The sequence below is a fragment of the Lithobates pipiens genome, unplaced genomic scaffold, assembly GCF_037356315.1.
Source record: "Lithobates pipiens isolate NorthernLeopardFrog02 unplaced genomic scaffold, aLitPip1_a1.2 Scaffold_16, whole genome shotgun sequence".
Classification (NCBI taxonomy): domain Eukaryota; kingdom Metazoa; phylum Chordata; class Amphibia; order Anura; family Ranidae; genus Lithobates; species Lithobates pipiens.
The window spans coordinates 364,712,264-364,717,472 of NW_027507748.1; the positions used below are offsets into that span (position 1 = coordinate 364,712,264).

A 5,209-nucleotide genomic window follows, 5' to 3' on the forward strand; every position below is an offset into this window, starting at 1 on the left:
AGAGAGAGAGAGAGAAAAGAGACTACTAAACCGAAACGCCTGAGCCCAAAGAGCAGAGAGGAAAGCGAACAATTCGCCCACCAAAAAGGCTGACATACAATACTTTAGGGGAAAGTTATAAAGAAGCAATCCTCACATCATGCACAGCCTGCAATCTTTCCCACTACAGGTTTAGTGGAGGGCAACTCCAACTCACCTCCTGGCACATCTAGGTGGGCCATCCCAATATTGGTGGCTTGTGGGCAAGACAACCTCACCTCTTATGACAAATGGTGGGAGGTTCCTTGCCAGGTTCATTCGTGCATACCAATTGCTTGTTTTCTTACATGTACTAACCTGTTTTTGCCTCACATGCTTTCAAAAATACAATGGAACGGATGTGGACATTATATGTTGATAGACTCTGTCCTTCTTTTGGGGACCAAAGGTTCTTTGGTGGGGGGAGTATGTAGCAGGCATGTTGTAATGCAATTTCTGCTTTTGGCCACAAGATGGAGACAGATTCTGACTTGTCCTTCCAGAAAACTCAAGAGACACAAAGCACACTGGGAAAAAGGGGAGTTTTCAGGAAGTGATGAGGTAAATGAGGTAAATGAGGGTGAGAGACAGGTTTTTCACACACATCACTACAGAGAGAGTGCTGACAGTAGACTGAAGAGAGGGAAGTGCTGAGATGATTGAACGAGAGACAGGTTTTCCACACAGCACTATAGAGAGAGTGCTGACAGAAGATCTAAGGGGGGCTGTCTGAGGAGAGTTGTCCAGCATCTGATTGAGAGGAGAGACACACGCTGACACCATGGACCGTGTGACCCAGAGGGTGAGAAAGCCACATTTCTCTTGAGATTACCAGGGAGAGTTAGACAGAGGATAGGAGTGGTGAGGCGACGGGACTGTGTGGTGGGACTCCACCTAATGCCCGCATACACACGACCAGACTTTCCGGCAGACTAGGTCCAAACGGAATTAGTCCGGACAATCCGATCGTGTGTGTGTGTGGGCTAATCCGATCGTTTTTCTTTAAAAAAAAAAAAAAATCAGACGGATCTAGAAATAGAACATGTTTCAAATCTGTCCGACGTACTCAATTCCTATTGGGAAAACCGTTTGTCTGTATGCTGGTCGATGAACCAATACGACGCAAGGGAAGCTATTGGCTACTGGATATTTTACTTCCTTTTTTAGTACCGTCTTACGTCACCACGTTCAAAACTAACAGACTTTCGAACGGACTTAGTCCGTTCATGTATCACCAATTCCGTTTGTTTGGAAAGTCGTCAGCTCAGCCGAAAGTCCGTCGGTAAGACCGCCGAACCTAGTCTGCCGGAAGGTCCGGTCGTGTGTACACGGCATCAGAGAGACACACACTGTCTACCAGCATCTGAGAGAGAGAGGGAGAAAGAGACACGCTTTTCCTGAGAGTGCTGCCAAGAGACTGGGGATAAAAGGAGAAAAGGAACAGTGTCACCCACACGGTCCTGCACCGTTCAGCCCAGGGACCCTGCTCAGCAACTCAGCACCATCTAGCCCTGCAGAGACAACCCACACCGCTTCAGGGATCACAAGACCCATCCAGGTGTCCTGTTGGCCATTGTCCCATCACCCTGCCAGTTAAGATACTAGCTATCCTGATCGGCCGACAGGAGGTGATCAAGTGCCTTAAAACATTGCCAGGAGCCTGAGCCACCATTTGGGACTTCCATTGTGTCATCAACCAGAGGATTGGTGAGGGGGTGTAAATCCAACATCTTTATTAGCACAGTACAGACACTGCATGCAGACATCTATTCCCCTTTCTACTGTCAGAGGAGGCTTGTTTGGAGCTGCCACTTAGCCATTCTGTTCTTACAAACCACTACCTAGCAGGATTTCCTAGAGGATTACTGTCTCACTTTTGATTGATTAAACCTACTCTTTTAGCAGAAGACACTAGTACCCTTCAACTCAGGACCTGTAACATTACAGAACTGTGCTTACTGTACCCGTTAACACATTTATTATTTGTGTATTGTTAGTTGCAATGGTGTTTATGGCACAGAAGGAGCTGAGAAGTTGATAGATCTTCTCTCCTCCCTCACAGCATCTGTACATTTAGAAAAGTGCAGTAATCTAAGTATTGATGGTTGTCTTTGCTAATGTATTAATTCTTTGCAGAAAGGTTTAACAGTGTTGGAAACTTCCATATGCTCTAAACCATGATAATAGATTTAATTTGTTTATCACTACCAGGTGTGTGTCTGTTTTTTGGTGATAACCTACAGCCAGGATAACAGTATTTTCCACATGCATCTTTAAATGTGTTTGCAGTAATTTAACCAGTTGTGCCAGAGGGGCTGAGGTCATTCTTGGGGTTGAGGCAGAGATCAGAAAACCCAAATTTACCAAGCGGCTCCTTCGGGGGGTGGCGCTACATATGCAAGGGGATGGGGTAGGGCTGTACACTTTACAAGGAAAAAAAAAAGGCTTGTGTAGCTAGAGGTGGAGAGGAGGGAAATTTTGTTTACAGGGTGAAGATCCACTATAAGTACTCATGCACACGGACGTTTTTACAGCCGCTTTTTTGAGTGTTTTTTGCAGCTTAAAAACACCTGTCTATGTTAGTCTATGGCTTCATGCCCACCTAGGCATTTTTGAGCTGCAAATGGCATAAGCGTTTTTAAGCTGTAAAAAAAAAAAAAAAAACAGGACCAGTGCGTTCCGTGGCGCGGAGCTAGAGCTGTAAAAACGCGAATCGGGTAAAAACGCGCAAAAACGTGCACAAACGTGTAACATATTTTCTTTGTTTTCTGAGTGCTATAGCCAAGAGATGTGTTTCTTTAAAAAACGCTACTTAACGCTAAAAAACCCGCAAAAACGTCAATGCAAAACGCGGTAAAAATCAAGTTTTTAACGCCGATTTTTCCAGGCGTCGGAGCTAGCTTTGCAGCCAGTTTTTTAAAACGTCCGTGTGCATGAGCACTTAGTTGTACCTGTTTATCTGCAGCACTCTCTTCTCCACAGCCTTCAAAACACACAGATCAAAGGATTTTTCTCAGCTTCAGAAGGTAAGGGGTGGGGGATATGATGTCACACACTGCACGGAATATAACACAGGGCTTAGTTTAATTTGGAACCTGAAAGCGGAGGTCCACCAAAAAAATAAATAATATTAAATTAAAAGCCAGGAGCTACACATACGGCTTTTAATAATAGGACACTTACCTGTCCTGAAGTCCAGCGACGTCGACCCACAGCTGATGTTTCCATCAGCTGTCGAGTGCCATTGCTGGTAAGGGAACCTGGCAGTGTAGCCTTATGGCTTCACGTCAGGAACCCTACTGCACAAGTCCGAGGTTCCGCTCCTCTCTCCTACTGGCTCGCTGAAAAGGAGAGGAGGAGGGAGACCCATGGCGACATCATGGGCTGCGGTCCGGACTCCAGGAACTGGGATTAGGATACCTGTGAAAGACAGGTATCCTGTCCCCCCTCCCCCCTGAAAGGTTCCAATTGTGGCACTGGAGGGGGAGAGGAGACAAATGAGCGGAAGTTCCACTTCTGGGTGGAATTTTGCTTTAATGGAGGCAATAGACACCCCCCTTACACAGTAAGGTTCACAGGGAACCATCACCCCAGATTCTGTGGACTTACACACAAAGAAGAGACTCATTCAGAGAAAGAATGACACTCAGTGCTTTGGATTATGGCAAATACACACTACTGAAGGATTTGCTTTACTCATTCTTGATGTCTGAGGAGAACAAACACTTTAAGTGATTGATTTGTTAGCTTTGACATTCAGTTGTTTATATAACCTCATGGAATACATGAAGAATGGAGTGAAGAGCCTCACAGTCGAAGCCTATAACACACGCCTATGGTCACCACTGGTGGTAAGTATACATTGTGGTATCTGCTGGTCCTCAGCACTGAAGTTCAGGACTTCCTTCTGGGACTGATCAGAGGATCTATTTCCAACTGTAGTCCTAAGGAATCATGGACTTCCTGTGCTCAGCCTCCCAACACCAACACCCAATACTCATGAAATGTGGCCTGGACCAACTGTCACCACATCCATAGTACCTCAGACAAGCAGCATGGAGAGCAGGAGGCCCTATCACAGGATAGACGTACCTTCTGGTACCTCCATAGGACTTAGCAGCCCCCCACCTCCCTCCATCACTGTAGACTGCTACCCACTACATAAAACACAAGTCACATCTCTGATCAGATAATAAAGGAGAGTCGCCCTTTCATTATATTACCGGCCTCAGAGCTTCTCCTCTCCGGCTCACGTGTGTACAGCCGACCATACAGTTCCTAGTTGTCACGGATTGCATCAGGCATTCACATCGATGCGTTCGGCACTCAGCTAAGCCTGCCTGCTCGCGCTCCTTGGTCTGAGTAGGTGCGCGTGCACATGAAAAGTTCCAGGAAAGAGTGCAGAGCAGGTAACGGTGGGATGTTGGCGCAGAGTGAGGGAAGCCGGGATGTCGTTCTAGTAGAAGTCCCAGGTAGAGGCGGCAGTGAGAGAAGTGGCTGTGTCCTTTCTGGGCTGTCCGGTTCCTTCTCCTCCTCAGTCTTGTGTATTGGAGCTCCAGACATCACAACCTGCAGAAACGTATTTAAGGGAGATGGCGCTTCACGCCCGCAAACGCCCCCCACCCCGGCGGCAAAATATTTTTTAAATCACCTTTTCAATATTTTTTCGCAGTGTTTCTGGGGAAGGGGGTGGGTGGTATGTGGACGTTTTCAGTAGTTTTTTTTTTTTTGACAATTTGACCACTGGGAGCTTAAACCCCCTTTCCTAACCAGACCAATTTTCAGCATTCGCTGCTCTCACATTTTGAATGACAATTACTCAGTCATGCAACACTGTACCTATATGAAATGTTTGTCCTTTTTTCACACAAATAGAGCTTTCTTTTGGCGGTATTTAATCACCGCAGTTTTTTTTTTTTTTTTTGCGCTATAAAAGAAAAAAGACAGAACATTCTGTAAAAAAAAAAAAATGAATTTTTCTTTGTTTCTGTTATAAAATCTTGCAAATTAGTATTTTTTCTTCATAAATTTTGGCCAAAATTTATACTGGTACATATCTTTGGTAAAAATAAGTACGGTACAAATTAGGGTATATTATTTGGTCTTTGTGAAAGTTATAGAGTCCATAAGCTATGGTGCCAATATCTGAAAATTGATCACACCTGAAGTACCAATGGCCTATCTCATTTCT

At 45.2% G+C, this 5,209-nt stretch overlaps 1 protein-coding gene across 2 annotated transcripts in view; it reads right to left on the reverse strand.

The window, feature by feature from the left end:
• Positions 1-4,399, reverse strand: part of YARS1 (tyrosyl-tRNA synthetase 1) — a 42,623-nt gene extending 38,224 nt beyond the window's left edge. The window contains exon 1 of one of the 2 annotated variants that reach the window (XM_077482028.1): positions 4,242-4,399. The gene's annotated coding sequence lies outside the window, so the exon portion shown is untranslated. Of the gene's footprint in view, positions 1-2,969; positions 2,990-4,241 lie in introns of those variants that run through there. The other variant, XM_077482029.1, reaches the window with a different exon arrangement.
• Positions 4,400-5,209: the final 810 nt, after the last annotated feature.